Source organism: Thalia democratica, chromosome 2, assembly GCF_965202585.1.
Source record: "Thalia democratica chromosome 2, ktThaDemo2.hap1.1, whole genome shotgun sequence".
NCBI classification, from domain to species: Eukaryota; Metazoa; Chordata; class Thaliacea; order Salpida; family Salpidae; genus Thalia; species Thalia democratica.
The window spans coordinates 30334627-30352043 of NC_139166.1; positions in this window are offsets into that span (position 1 = coordinate 30334627).

Consider the following 17417-nt stretch of genomic DNA (forward strand, 5'->3'; position numbering starts at 1 on the left):
TATCAAGGTTAAAAATTTCTTTAAAATTTATTTTACTTTGGTTTTTTGACAATAGTTTTAAAAGATAAGATTTAGCTTTAAAACTACTTGAAATATTTTATATTGAAAAAATCAATAAAATTACTGCATGGCGTAGTTAATTATTCAAACTAAGATGAATTAAAAGCTGGTAGTCTGCCCTTTTTTAGATAAAATCGGACAGCTTGTGACAATTATAATGATAAAGTTTGATGAATGTTATAAATTTGTAAAATTAAAACTCTGGTGTTATCGGTGTACTGACAATTCCCATCCGCGATCAATTCCCATTCGATCAAAACACACCCACGCTTAATTCCCACTCTTTTTTTTATTATTTCTCCTTTATTTTAAATATTTTTGCTTAATTTTTATCTTTTATATATTTAGTTTTTACTATCACTGCTACCCTTACCCTAGTTTTGTAAGTGGTTCTTGCATTTGACCGGGTGGGGTTTGATCGGGTGAGACTTGATCGCGGGTTGGAAAAGAGCGGTTCACGGTGTTATCATATTAATTTAATAGATAACAAATTGGTGTTATATTAATTTTGAACAGTTCAGATATTCCACGCTAAAAACGTTTTTCAACGAATTTATTATTGATTTTAATGTTTTTCAACTAGAAAGTAGAACAAAAACTCTTTGTTTAACTTACAAAAATTACAGTTAAAACTGTAATTCTTTAAGAAATTAAAAATTAGTACTAATGTTTTATATTATACAGTTTTATTTTTCTAAACAGATATGAAATTTGCAACAACTTTATGTCAAAAAATGCATAAAGCTGAATAGATTCTATATTATACACAAGGCAGAATGCTTGAATTAAAAATAATACTTAATTTTACTGCAAAGTTAGATGTAACCACTAAAATTAAAAACCAAATATAAACAAAAACTCACTTAAAGAATTTTCTGGTTTGAAAGCGTACAGAAAATCTACACACCAAAGGAGCAGGTTTGTTATCCCAAGGTTCTGTACAAAAATTTTTAAGTTGAAACATTTTTTATGCAACTAAGTTGTGATAAATCAAAGTTGACTACATAAAAATTTAAAAATTATTAAAGGTCTTTTAGTAGTTTAAAATAAAGAATTACAATTCATTAAGTAATTAAAAACGTAAATTTAATAATTTATTTTTAGCTGTAGTTAGTCTGTTAATGGTATACAAGTACATTTTTAACTTGTAGTAACAATTAAAAGAAATTTTTGATTCAAATGATAAGTAAAACATCATCGTCTAAAATTTACTAATAGTATGTGTCATATAACAACATATTAAAAAACTCCGTATGACCATTTTCATTTGCTATAACTACAATAAATAATTAACTTCACCACACGACTAAAGTTTATAAATGCTATTTGCAATTTTTATTTCTGAAAACTTATAAAAATTAACGTGTGTATAACCACAATGATAGACTTATGATGTGATTTATGTTTATGGTCGTTATGTGGTCTCCAGGTACTGACTAAACTGAATACTTTACTTACGAGTAGCTTAAAGTACTAAAGTTACAAAACCTTATTCCTAAGATATGAATAAATCACACTTTGAATCAATGCAAGTTATTTTATTTAAAATAATAGTTATTCATTCTCAAGAAAGAAACTATTAAATCACAACACAAATAAAAAGTATTAACAATCGTAAAGTTCTATAAAATACGAACGATGTAGACGTTTTAATGCTTGCTATTTGATATTCTTATTTCTCGAAACTGGTGTTGAGCTTAACTTGTTGAAACGTCTTGCAGCACATATAACAACTAACGCGTATTTTAAAGACAAATGCTGATATATACGCATCGGGAAGAAATTAACTTCTTTGAATAAACAGTGTTATCGTAGGAGTTGGGAAAGTTGTTTTGAAAAAGATTATCGAGTGTTTTTATTGTTACAAAAAATTCCATATTTATTCACACGCTTTAAAATTATAAAATGAAATGTTGATTTCATTACATGTGCACTGTGCAGTAATTTTTAATCAACTATTGTTAAAGTTTTACAAATCATGTTACATATTGTTTATTGAACGATAACAAAAAAGCGCTCAAAAAGTTTGGTCAAAGGACCTGGTGTACAAAGGAACCTTTCGGTTATCGAGTCGTACACCACATGCTTATAAAGTTTCTTACGAGCTACTGCACATAGTTTTTTTTTATCATTTAAATATTTAAATCTTTACTAATGATACAATCAGCTAAACAAAATGAAAAATGAAAGAAAATTAAACTGAACGAAAATTAACTGAATTTTGTGTTTAATAGTGTAGTGTACTATGAATCTTGTTTAGTAACATAAGAACAAAAAAAAAATTTAAATTAGCTTTTTAAAGGAGATAAACAACACTAATAGCAAACGCGTGGATGTTTGAATTATAGGTAACAACCTCTTTAAAGAAAGTAAAATGTAATACGCTGAAAGCTTTTTACGATTTTTTTTAAAATATTTTGTGCTAAAAAGGTAATTTTTATTTACTTAACAATTTAACTTAAAAAATAAAAATATTTTACATTTGAAAACTTAAATAAAATATTGTAAAAAATATTAAGAATTTAAAGAAGTGATTTTTACAATATCTGAACTTAACTTTTATAAATAAAAATATGAAGATAAGTACTGTAAAACTTTTTCTTTTAATAAGAAAAAAAAAACAATAATAGTTTTAACTATAATGATACTAACAACAACAAATTTATTTTCATTAAAAAAATGTTTCTTTTTTTTTTTGAATACTTGACTGAAATTCTTAGCTGTAATAATAAAAAGAAAACAACATTTGCAAACATAAAAAAGAAGATTTTTTTCTTTGATTTCCTCAAAAAAAAAAAAGAGATTTTTTAACATAAGTTTGCATGAAACAGTTATCTAAGATTATTTTTTAAACACTTTATTTTCTGCTAAAATATAAACATATATAACTATTTTTTTATATTTGCATGCAAAAAACAAAAAAGTTATAAAATATAAAAAAAGTTTGTAAGCAGAAAAGAAAAAACAAAAGTTTGTAAGTATTCTGAACTTAATTCAAAATAGTAATCTTAAAGAATAATTTTAAAAATAACTAGATAGAAAATGCTAAAATCTAGACTAGACAAATGTTACTGTAACCAAACAAATCAACTTTCGAACAAAATAAAACAAAAAAATAAAAAATTAAATAAAAATTTGGATATTAAATGACAAATACTATTAACTCCTTAAAAAAAGTAAATAGGCGAGTAGGAATGATCTTTAATGACCTTGAGAATCACTATCTAAAAGTTAACTTTTAAGTTCATCGTGGAACTTTCCAAAATGACTTATATTTTTTAAACAAAATGGTAGCTTAGTCCATAACTTACTTCCTTGGAAGGATAGTGATTTATCACAGTTCCCCTGTTAATAAAGGTCAATTACTTTTGGCAGACATTTTGTTTTTATTTAAAAGGTTTTTTTAAACGTATTTGGTTAAGGCTATTTTAAAACTTATTCAACACCATAAAAAATAACCAATCAAAACTTTTGGTCAAAGGGCCTAGTGTATACTAAAATATATTTTTTCAATTTCTATGCATTATAATATTGTTTAAAACTAAAGTGGGAGTATAATCCTAATTTTTACTTAAATAGAGTACTTACGTATTTAGTAGTGATCAACTGTATTAAGGATCCGGTTTTGGCCGGATCAATCTAATTTGAATAAAGTAATACCAGCATTTTTTAATAAAAACAAAACATCTATGCTGAAGAAAAAACAAACTCACTCAACTTATAACAAATAGTAACCGGAAAGACCCAAGTAAAGCATCATAGCACTATCAATTTTAAAGTGGCAAATGGTGTATGTTGTAAGTTTAAAAAGAAAAATTCGTTGCCTGAGAAGTTACAAAGATATTTGAAATATAAAAACAAAACATAAGTTTTTTACCTGCACTATGTTACCATTTGTTTATTTATTTTTGTCAAAGGAAATTTTTGAAAAAATTTGAGTAAATATTTACATTAAAGTTTACTTTTGAAACTTGGTATTTTTAATAAATCTAAAGTATGTAATTTTTAAACTGTAAACTTTTCTGAACCTGACAATCAGAACTTTGCTATCAAGACATAAGAGCATCAAGTATTTTTCGCCACTACGGTATTACATAGATTCCATCAACAAGATACTACGTACAAGATTCGACACTCTATAATGGATTTATTATTTGCTGAACTACTATTATTTTTTTTCGAAAGATGATCAGTTTAATTCAGTTGTTCCCGAAACTGAAAAAGCTGTGGTCTTTTTTTTTATAACACATACAATGTGCACAGTAGGGTGCATCTGTTACCCCAAAAAATTAAAACTTTGTAGTAGAGCTTAGTCTTACTTTTTGTGCGTGGCAAATCACATGATAAACAACACAAAAAAAAAAGCTTTCTAGCTTATACCACCGTCGCGCTATTTACATAATTTATCCCTATGTATGGGACCTTAAAATTCGACCTTCAAGTTTATGGCTGAAGTTTTTTTACACGTAGCAATCACCACATAAACACATTTTACGTTTTTTTAGACGATTTGAAGAAAGTTTAATGGAGCCAGTTCTTAATTTTCTCAAAAAAAATTGAAATTAATGAAAATGACAAAAAAGTACAGAAAATCAAATAATTTCTCCATGAAACTTTCTTCAAATCGTTTTAAAACGCGTAGAATTTTTTTTTGTGATGATTGCTACATGTACAAAAAACTTCAGCTAAAAACTTGAAGGTCCAGTTTTAAGGTCCGATACAATTTGCATAGGGGTTGTTTTCAGAAAAATGTAAATAGCACGACTATTAAAGATAAGAAGTTAAATTTTTCTTTGCTGTACTTCTATGTGAACTGCCACGCACAAAATGTTAAACTAAGCTTAATTTCAAAGTCGAGGCAACAGATGCACCCTAGTGCACAGTTAATTAAGCTTTGAGAAGTAATGGTTTAAACCAAAAAGATATCTGCTGGAAATCTGGATCTAGTCGGATGTTTACTTTTTAAATATTTAAACCCAATTAATCAAAAAAACAACATTTAAATGTTTTTAGTAGAATCAAAACATCTATATATAAAAAATAACACTAAGTTTTTAACAAAAGTTGTCTGAAAGTATCATATCACAAGCAAAGTATAGTAATACTAAGAAAATAAATTTATTAATATAACGAAAACCAATAAAAAATACTTTAACTGTTCAACATATAACTTAAAATGTTAATCTTTCCGGCAAAAAACCAGTTGAAGTGTGTTGATTCGTTAACACACAGAAACATATGATGGTACAATAAAGGAAGATTACTGTATAATTTGTTTTTAAAATTTATATATCTATATACTAACTTATTGATATCAAGTAATATTTAGTTTTTTTTTATAACTACGTCAGATTGACGTAGTTTTATAAGTTATTTTACAGCGGTAGCTCTTTTTATGGTTTTCCTTTTATGGGTTCCCTAGTTGCAGCAACAACAATATTCCAAAAACTGCTAAAGTTAAATTTTCTTCTTCTGTATATTGCTATAAAAGTTACAAAGTTATAAAAGTATACCCATAAAGATTAAAGATTTATAGCATTTTCTAAAACAGGATACCCATAAATTTGCTAGGTGTTTGTTTAGTTTGGTAGGTGTACTGGACTATTTATTTAGACTTTGTACTATTTGTATTTTCAAATTGTATAATATGTATATGTATCGAGAAATTTTGACAGTTATTTAGTAGACAGTTAAGTATTTTTCTAAAGTGTGCTGTTAAAAGCTATTATATCATTTATTGTTTATTGCACGAAAAAAAAACCGCTCAAATATTTGGTCCAAGGACCTGGTGTCAAAAATCTTTCGGTTATCGAGTCATACACCAGGATACAGTTTTTAGTCATGTCCAGGACAAACTTATAGAAAGTATTCTATTGATAAACAAAAAAATATGCAACCAAACTGACAAAAGTCTAAACACGCTTCTGATTCAAATATTATTTACAGTTTAATACAACTATAAAGCTTATTTAAACATTATGTATATTTAAGATTTTCGAATTGTATCTTTGATTATTCGTCAAAACTAAATGAAATATAAAAAAGTTTTGAAGATTGTTAAAGTTTTGAGTTAGTTCTGACGTAAATATACAAGGATATAAAAAAACAGACTATTCAAACTAAAAATAATAACAAAAATAAGCTAAAATTTTGTTAATAAGGCTGTCTTTCAATTTTAGTTTTTAATATTTAGTAACTATTTTAGAACAAAACTTAAACAACTAAGTTACAAGTTTTATTTGTTTATTTAAACCAGGGTTTCCCAAACTCAATAACTAAATCGCCCCCTTTTCAGAAGTTTGAAAAATAATCGCCCCCCACGATTTTAAGAAGTATTTTTTCTCTTGAGTACAAACTTTTGGACCATTTGTGATCGATATGTAATTTAGTCTGGTATTTCTTATGCACGCACTTTTGGGCTGTGTTTGAAGTAGTTTACAGGGCTTGGGATATTAAGTTACAGTTGTTTTATTATAAGCCCAGTAAAGTGTATTAAATTACTTAAATTTTAAAAAGCCTTGTTTAATCAGTAATCAATCCTGATTAAATATGAACTGTTTGAAACTAATGAAACTTTTAGGGTTGTGGTGGACAACTTTTGTAGTCAGCAATTCATGTTTACTAAAAAATCTTTTCTTGTTTCAACTCGTTAAAAAAATGTAATTGCAGGCTGCATAATTTAAAAAAACAACATAGAGAAAATTAAAAAGCTCGAGCATAAATGTAATAAAATGATATACTATTATTGTGATCTAGGAAATACTAAAGTAACTGAAAACCAAATTGAAAGTGTATTTCAAAATCATAAGCATCAAAAAACTAAAGTTTGTTTAATTTGCAAAAGTATTTTTCAAGTTACTTAGCGGGTCGAAATTTTATTGGATCTGGACCGTACGCTACCCATCTGAAATATTAACTAAAACCTGACATTATAACTATCTCTCGTTTAACGAATTTCGGACATTTAGAAGTGAATACTAAGTAACTTATTTAAGCCGCACAAAATACTTAAATTATTTTATAAATAGGCATGTTCTAAAATTAAATACCAGAGATTAAAAAACTATAAAAGAATGAACAGATTATTTTACACATAGTAAAATAAATATTAAAACACCATTGCTGATCTAGTTTTAGGAAGTTTGACCGACTGGCTTGTTATCTCATGAAAAGTGGTTTTATCAATAGCTTCTGTTAAAGCAGTAAAATTATTAATTTCAATGCTAAGATATATTATAAGCAAGTTAGTTGTAAAATTAAAAATTTAATTTTAAACAATTTTAACTATATTTTTTGTAGTAGAATACCATTAAATAGTATTTGACTTTGAATAACCTTTAGGAAACTAAACCTTAATTTTAACATTTTTTTCTTAATTTAAATTCAAAAAAAAAAAAACATGTTTTACAGTTAGTTCTGGGAACAGAAAGTAATCAATTAAAAAATTTTTTTAATTATGTTAAAACTTTGTTTTGTCACTGTAGCAGTCTTTTTGATGGCTTATTTAAAACTGTTTAGTTTTATTTTTTCCCTAGTTTTTAGCCTATAATAGTTTACCAGAAGAAAATAGTGAAAAACTAAAAGCTATCGTTGAAATATTAAATTAAACAACATATTCTAATTGGTAATATATTAAAAAATAAGATAAAACAAAAAAAAGTTGTATTAATAGTTTAAAAATATTTAATATATATAGATTTTCTAACAATAATAAATCAAGTTAGAAAATAAATTTGAGTTTAACAATCTTTTAAATAAAAAAATTGAAATCATTTCAAATAGAGACATCAAATCTATACTCTTTTAAAACCAAAAAATAATTTTTGAAATAAAAACTTTAATGGTTATCAATTTTTTTTAATAAAGATTAAACAAGTAATGACAAAAATATGTCAAATAAATTTCATTCAAACAAATTCTTTAACCACTATGCTATAAAAATTTTTAGTGTAATGTAAATCGACAAATATAAACTACAAAATTAACCAGGTCAAAACAAAACTATTTACATATTTAAAACATAAACCATTTTATAAATACAGTAGACTTCCTCTTCAGTTCGCACTTTGAACAAAATCAAAAAAATTAAACTCAAAAATTGTTACTATTTTTTGTACAAAATGATAAATTTAAATGTGTTATATGCAATAACGTTATGAATAAACATAAAATCAACTAAAACATAAAACAAACATTCATAAAAAAAAGATCTATATAAGCTATTAAATATTATGTATTTTTTGTTTTATTAATACTTAGTTAGTAATAGACTTTTATTAAGTTAAATTTAAGAAAATATAAATTTGCACTTTTTTTCTGTTAAAAAGTGCGAACTCAAGAGGAAATCTACTGTAATTAATATTTATTAGGAATTATGCAAACCTGTTATAGAATAAATAACTTAGAATAATTTTTAATATAAAAAGACTACTTAAATACAATACAAACTAGGTTAAATATGAAGTATTTTAAAAGATCAAATTAAAAAAAAAAATATCTCTTAAAATAATGTCTGCTACTTAATTCTAATATAATGCGAATGATGAGGTTCATGAATGCTTGCAAATTTTTCTAATCTGATTCTAAATCAGTCAAATAAAGCCTCAAGTCACCTCCTTTACAAATATCTAGATTAGATATTTTGCTCAAGATGTTGATAACTAAACTAAAAGCTTTCTCAACAACATAGCTAGAAGGAAAAACTATACACAACAATCTAAATTCCTCTCAAATGATTGGATACTTTTGCTTTAGCTTTTGTTGAGTTCATAATTACCATATCGTTCATTGGAAAAAATTACTTTAAGTTCAAGGCCAATTTGTAAGTCTGAGAAGGTTTCCTGTGAGTCGTTTACTTCAAAAAGATCTGCCACGACAAGGATCTATATTTTTATCTACATGATAGCTTTTTTGTGTCAAATCGAAATTTTACTACTTAATATGTTGAAATTGTTGAAAATTCAAGATTTTTAGATTTTTTTTTGCTTAAATTGTCAAATTCCAGGTTTCTAGGTAAATTGTCAACCCTGTATATTTTTATTTCTTAGTCTAACTTAATGACTTTTCAAAAAACAATTGGAAGTATCATGAGGTTTAGTTAATATAGAAAACATATATTTTTACAAACCATTTATAAACCTAAATAACAAATATTTCAGCTTAAAAAATAGGGAGAGGAATTCCGATCGTCTATGATCTATGTAATTGTTAAATAAGAAAATATATGTAATTAACATGAAAGTAGGAGCCATAAGTACTTGATTTTTTTCTCTATATTTTACATAAACACAATAAACTTTTTTGTTTAAGTTTTACCTCAGGGTCAAATACTTAATAGCAAGTTAAAATTATTAAAATAGCAAGATATAAAGTAAAAATTTTATGACTGTCATAATATTAATATCGAAATTTTCGTAAACAATAAAAAGTGCGATAAGCTTTCTCATCGGAATCTTCGTAAACAATAAAACTGCGATAAGCTTTCTCATAAAAAATCATTTAAAGTTGCATAACAATAATCATTTTCCCATAAAAAAGCCAATATTGAGAGAATATGTGTTCTTTCCGAATGCATATATAAGCGGTTGTTTAAGAAACAGTGCTCGCCTTTTTGTTATGCCCTTGAAACAGCGCGGAACTCAACTATAAGCCGCAGGAAAGGTTTACTACGATCAAAGCTGCTACGACTTTCAAACGGATATCTGTAACGTGTTAGTGTGTTTTATATCTTGTCACTGCACTTTATACTTATTAAAGCACAATTACTTAATCACACTGAAGTTGTATAAAATAGCAGAAGTTTAGTAATAATATAAATGCCTCCAACGCGCGGAAAAACTTCCAAGTCGAAGAAACTTTCCCTTCAACGAGTTTTGCGGTCCAAGGACAAAACGGACAAATCGACTAACATGGATAACTCTAATACAGGTTACAGTTTCAATGGAGACCACGCCCATGCACCGTCCGATAATAACCCGGAATTTTCGCAGCGCAGTATTAACGAAAACGTAACAGAAGAAACTCGCGCAAAGTCTAACATAAGTCCTAATAATTTAGACTCACATAAGGTTATAAGTGAGGGGGAAAATTTTATTTCGTCAACTAATCCCCAGGAAGATCTTGCGCTTACACGATCATTGTACAACCAAAAATTATTAGAGGTCCAAAAGTTAGAAGCGCAGGAGGAATTAGTAAAATTACAAAATGATATTAAAAAACTAGATATTAGGTTAAATCAAAACAAAGTACAACAGATGCCAGATTATTACGATCGCGATTTGCAACATAAAAGCGAACATTTTTTCGATAATTATGAAAACAGCCAAAATAATACTAACAATAATTTTAACGATACACTTAGAGCACAAAGACTAAGTAAAAAATTTAAAAGATTAACCGTTGTAAGAAACCCGCGAGACACCATAAACTATTTCGAGGAGGAACTGTACGATGAAAACGTCATAAGCGACTCAGAAAAATACAATTATCTAATAGGGTTTTGGCCAAGAGAAGATATTTCAGATTATTATAAAATTATTGAAAGAGGCGAAAGAAATTATAACTCACTTAAAAACTTCTGTTTACACCGTGATAACGAATTAACCGAAATCTTAGACAAAATTCCGACCTGGGAAACCAAAACTACATTTAATCAAATCTTTTCAACGGCCACAAAATGGGCCAAATGCCCAGAAGACGACAGAATAAAGTTTTTTCTCGCGTACTTAATGCCCTCCGCAATAAAAAGTAAAATTAAAGAGTATTACGACGCGGACCTTGATGTTTTTAGACGTAAAAGTCAAGCTATATGGAATGCCCATAAAGAAAGCGCATTACAAACTAGTCAAGTAAATTACAATAGGCTACACAAACCCGTTCAAAATCATTATAGCTTTAGAAAAAACTATCAAGGTAGATTTCGCGCTGAGCCTCAACAAGAATCTTACCAAAGGCATAATAATACAAACAATAACTACAATCACCAAAACCGAAATAGAAACTATGCGAACAATAACAACTCGAACCAATCTTATCAAAACTACCGATATAATGAAAACAGAGACCGAAACGATTCTAATTCGTATCCACGTCCTTATGCTCGCACAAACAATCAGAATCGACAACAGGGAAACGGGTCCCCGTCGTCCCGACAATAAGAGGAAGAGACGATGGGTACAACAATAATCCTCTTAACAACACTATAAATAGCCCAACTAAAGTAGCTAATGTAACTCATCGTAAATATCATAACCAACTTACAAACAAAAATAATAATCCTATATATAAACCTTACTTTAATGATGCTAAAAGGTTTACAAAAAAATCTAAACCATTTCAAAATAATAATGAAAAACCGCTTGCAAATACTAATTTATTAAACAGTAAAACGTCTACTACGAATAATTTGAAAAGTGATGATGTTTGGAAATTTGAAATAAAAAAAGCTTCACACGTTAGCTTTGAAAAATTACCACAAAGTTTACCATTTATAGTAGATAATAATTCCGAAGCATTATTTTTGGTCGATACGGGTTGTGAAATCAGTATTCTTCCAAAAAATCTAACAAATGGTATTAATCACTATTTTCGACCGCAAAGTAAGACCATACAGGGAATAAGTAATACTCCTATACATCCCTTAGGTAGTGTTAAGGTCATTTTAAAATTTGGTAATTTAAAAGATATCGAACATAATTTTTGGGTCACTCAAGAAAATAGAGAATACGGCATCATAGGAATTGACTTTTTGAAAACTTATAAACTATCTATTTCGTTAGAAAACTCTAAGTTGTATCAAAATAAGACCAATCGTGTAGTTAAATTATATACGGCTAACGAATTGCCAAAATCGGTTGCAGTTACCTCACACAATTTAAAAATAACTGATAACGAATTTATTTCACACTTTGAGGATAAATGTAAAAACTTACTTAATGAATTTCCAGAACTTACAGAGACACCTGATTACACTCGACCAGTAAAACACGGGCATTCTTTGGAAATTATAGTCGAAAATTTTAGCCCTAAAATAGTCAAAGCGCGCCGATGTAATGGTGTAAGACGAAGGAAAGTTGAAGAAAATTTTAATGACCTTATTAATAGGGGTGCAATGTCACGTGGTACGGCAGATATGTGCGCTTCGCCCATTACGATAGTTCCAAAGAAAGACAATTCCATACGTGTGTGTGTGGACTACACAATTCTTAATGCACACACACGCCCAATGTCTTACCCCTTGCCTAGGATTGATGAACTTGCAGAAATCATCCCTGAAGGAACTAAGTATTTTTCGTGTCTTGATCTTAAGGAAGCTTACTATAGCTTACCTATCAAGCTTAGTTCTCGAAAATATGCCGCAATAATAGCTCACCATGGGGTATTCATACCCCATCGCACGTCTTTTGGACTAAAAAATGCCCCAATGGCATTTCAGTCCATGATGCAAAGCATACTAGCAAGTTGCTCTGAGTATACATTTGTGTATCTTGATGATATTTTGATTTTCAGCAAGTCTGAGAATGATCATTTAAATCATCTCAGAAAAGTTTTACAAACTTTACACAAGAGTGGGTTATATCTTAATTTACAAAAGTGTGTTTTTGCCAGAAACAAACTAGATTTTCTTGGTCATTCGGTAGGTATCGATGGGGTTGATGTCATAGAAAATAAAGTAGCAGCAATTAAAAACTTACCTATACCTACGAATCGCAAAGAATTAAAACGTTTTCTTGGCTTGTGCAACTATTATAATCGGCACATTCCAAAGCTAGCCAAGGTAACTGCTCCACTTAATGAAATATCAGGGGGCCCTAAATCTACTAATAGGAGACCTTTACATTTAAATGAAACCCAAATTAAATCTTATAACGATACTCTAAATACATTGTCAAACGCAGCGACCCTCGCCTTTGAAGACCATGAGAGGCCACTAATCGTTTATTCAGACGCATCCGATAATCACATTGGGGCTGTACTCGAACAGGAGGGTAAAAACGGGGAAAAACGTCCACTCGCATTTTTCTCTAAAAAACTTCCAGTTCTAAAAACTGTCAGATCGACGTTTTTTAAAGAATTGCGTGCGTTATACTTAAGTCTAAAACATTTTCAAAGTCGCGTTATAGGTCGAAATTTAATTGTCAGGACTGACAGTCTATCTGTAGCAAAAGCTATCAATAACCCTATGGGGAAACAATCTCCAATGGAACAGAGATACATTGCTGCAATTAAAGAATTTAATCCAATAGTTACTCATGTATCAGGAGATGAAAATAAGGTAGCGGATGCCTTAAGTCGACCCCCATTAGTAACGGCCATGTACATTAAAGGACCGCAAGAAGATTCGGATTACATCTATACCTCCGAAGAAGATGACGAAGACAGTCTATCAGACTACCAGTCATCTGAAAGTGAGGAAGAAATCATTACCCCAGAATCTTTAAACAAAAAAGAGATAGCTAAGTTACAAGGCGACGAGCCTGATTTAATACAGGCAGCTTATGAACATAAAAAAGACGTTCGTTTTTTAAAACCAGAAAATTTAGCAGTAATAGTAGAAGACGACCAACAACGAATTATATTACCTTTTGTTTTAAGATTATCTGCTTACGAGTTAGCACATAGCTACTTACATTTAGGGAAAGAGAAATCTGTTTTAGCAACGGCAAAAGATTATTGGTGGCCAACGTTACGGAAAGATGTAGAGTATTACGTGCAAACGTGCTCAACCTGTCAAGCTACGCGAACGACGAGACACAACCGTCCGAAACTGGGTTTTTACCCAGAAAACATTGAGCGTTTTCAGTTTGTTCATGTCGACCTCATAGGTCCAATTGAAAAAGATTCAGGAACTTTCAATTATATTCTTACAATGAGAGATAGATCAACTGGCTTTCTTGCCACGGCTCCAATCGTAGACAAAAAAGCAGAAACAGTTAGAGATGCGTTTATACAAAACTGGTGTGGACACTATGGTATTCCACAGGTCGTAATGACTGATAATGGACGTGAATTCTCAAATTTAATCTTAACTCGCACCTTTGAAGAGCTTGGTATTGACCATAGATTTACACCTCCTTACAGTCCCCAAACTAATGGTTTTGTGGAAAGAATACATAATCACATTAACGTAGCACTTAGGGCACTTTCTGATAAAGCAAACTGGCCTTTGCATTTGCCTTTAATAACGATAAACATAAACAACTCGTTTATGGAAGGGTCGCCTTTCACACCTTCACAATATGCGTTTGGAACGTGCGTAAATATTAGCGGTCGCGTAATGCTAAACGAAGTAAATGATAACGAGCCAGAAACCAGCGTATTCGACACTAAAATTTTCCTTCATACAATGTCTAAAGTTAGTAAAGTTCATAGAAAGCATGAAGAGAAAAAAGCTTATTACGAACCGGGTTTGTTTGAATGTGAACAAGTATGGTTAAAACGAAAAAGTAGAAAAAAACTTAGTTCTTTATACCAAGGGCCTTACCCCGTGCATTCATTTAGTGAACACTCGGCTATCATTGATAAAAATTCAAAGCTTATTAAGGTTAGTATTAGAAACATTAAAGCGTATTTTCCTAGGGAGGATCTTAACAAAAATGGCGAAAAAATAGGGAAAAATAAAGCGTATGATTTAAGAGAACGAAGAAATAAAATTAATTACGCAGAAAGTTCATCTGATGACGAAATATAAGTCTGGCTGTAAATGCAAAAAAATATTAAACTTATAGTTTCAGTTTTTTTCGGAATCACAAATATTGATTTTCTAAGTATAAACTTACTGGTAAAATCAGCAAAAGTTATTTTTGATAATCAATATTTTCTTATCATTTCACTTGTTGGGAAACAATGCTGAAATTAATTTATTGAAATATTTTAATACTGAAACTAGTTTGAAACTAAGTTTTTGTGTTTAAGCAAAGAGAAAAAACTTTGACGACACCAGTTTAATAAAAAAATCATCTCTTATCAAGTTTTAAATTAATTGTTTCCTAAGTTTAAAACACTTGTCAGTTCTTATTACATTAGCAAGTTCAAGCGAAAATTATCGAAAGTGTTTCTTTTCACTCCCTAATGAATTTCATTCGCTACACGCGTAAACTTGCGGTTTTTATTTTCCCTTACTTTTTAAGTGTTCTGTTACGAACTTCAAAAAAACCTATACAGTTTTCTTTGCTTTCGCTACAATTCCGAGAATTTTTTTCTTTATTCATATTCAAGCCCCTAGTTTTAAAACAGTGATTTTGTGAAACTTAAATGTTTTATAGACATACTAAGCTTTCAAAGTTAAAAACCAAATCATGCACGTTTAAAAAAGATTACAAAACGGAAACACCTGCATAAACAAAAATAAATCAATGTTATCTCGATGTTTAATTTATTTTTAAACCGTACTCCTTTGATTATAAATAAAATGGATATTTATAAATTTCTATGACAAACTTTTCTTTTCTCTTTTCCGTCTTTGTTTCGATATATAGCGAGCATCGTTTTGAAGCAAACATTTGTTTAAAGATGTTCCGTGTAGTAGTTTGTCTGATTCTGGTCCTTATTATAAAAGCGGATGAGGTTATCCGTAAGCAATACTTACCGCTTTGCGAAAACTTTCCAGTAAAAGCCTACAAGCTGACAGACCCAGGCCCTTGCAAATCTTATAACGCCACACAAATAGTGTCCCCTGTTGACGTTTACAGACCAATAGACGACACGAAAACATTAAAAGCAATTGCATGTAGAGTTAAAATTGAGTATCATGAGTGTACTTATTATTTTTTCTTTTCCAAAAATTGTATTTTGAAAAGGGTCGAATATCGACCGGTAGACGCTGATACATGCAAGCGTGCAGAAAGAAATAGGGTTACAAGGCAGGGAGTCTTATTCCCAAAAACTGATAAAACACTTTCATCCAGAAACATTCTTAAACCAGTGTTTAGTTACCCGTGGACCACGGTAAATAAAGTCGAGAATTTTATACTCGCATTTATAACGGTTAACAAAGAGAGATCTTCGAAAACGTTTTCTCACATAACACTTGGAACTTTAAGATGTAAGCAAGAAGAAAAAGTTTGCTCAGCTGATAACTGGATCATCGTATACGAGGAAAAAATAGAAAACAGTTGCAAAGACCCACCAAAAATAAAAAATACCAGTCTGGTTTTGCACACTACGGCAAACGGCGTAATTTACGAGATTAAACAAACTAATCTCATTTCCACGATTCTTTCAAAGTGTGACGATAAAGTAACTAGATGTATACCTACAAAGGAAGGGGAAAAACTATTATGTTTTCTTTCCGGTCACGTCATTAAAATCAATGAGAGTGCAAATGTTTCATCGACAGAAGGGTTATTGATGAACACTTCAACAAAATTCAAACAATTGTATGCAGCACTAGCAACAGTCGCAAATATAAATTTGTTAAACACACAGCTACTGCAGCGTGTTTTCGAAAACGCGCTATGCAAGAACGCACGAACTAGTTTAGTAAGTTTAATGGGGTCTCAAAAGTTTAACCCTTCGAAAACTTTAAGCTTCCTGTTGGAAAGGGAAGTTAATGCTGTTTTCTCGGCTGGATTGTTACGCGAACTTAAGTGCGAGATGGTTGAGGCATACTTGCAACCAAGTCTTAATTATAAAGGTCGCATTTCTGACCGACCTCTTTTTCAGGCCTATGTTGGTCTGGGGACGGTAATGACAAGCCTCCGTCAGGGGCGTTTCTTGTCAAAACATATTTCAAATACTGTTTTTACCGCAAAACAAAAACACTTTGAGTTCCGTGACAACGTTTTACTTTTTGAAAACGAAACGCTTGTGAACGAGCGACCTTCGATTCATCGAATAACAATTAAAAATTTAAATCTTAAAGAAAAATTATTTGCAATCAATGAAAGCGAAATGGCAAAAGACATTGAACTTATTACTAGTTCTGAAGAAGAAAATACAAAGGAACAGCTGAAAAACCTCATCTATTTAACAAAGAAAACATACGAGGCCCAAGGCATTGATATCGAACCTTATCTATTGGAAGGCCAAGGGTTCGATTTTTCTTTTCTTACGGACATTTTCACATCAGTAACTTCCGGAATATGGGGGAAGGCAGGAAACATCATCGATATTCTGACCAAAGTATATACGATTGCAATATCCTTGCTTCTGATAACGGTCATTGTTCAATCAGTACGAGAAGGAATGTCAAAAGTTTGCGGAAGAAGAAGGGCGATACAGGTTGAAACTTAAATTAAAACATTAAACAAAAACTAAGTTTACACATGTTTTTTATTTTTTTTCTAAAACTTTTTTTGATCAATAAATCTATTTTAAACTTTTATATAAACTTTTAGATTTAAAATACAAAAACCTAG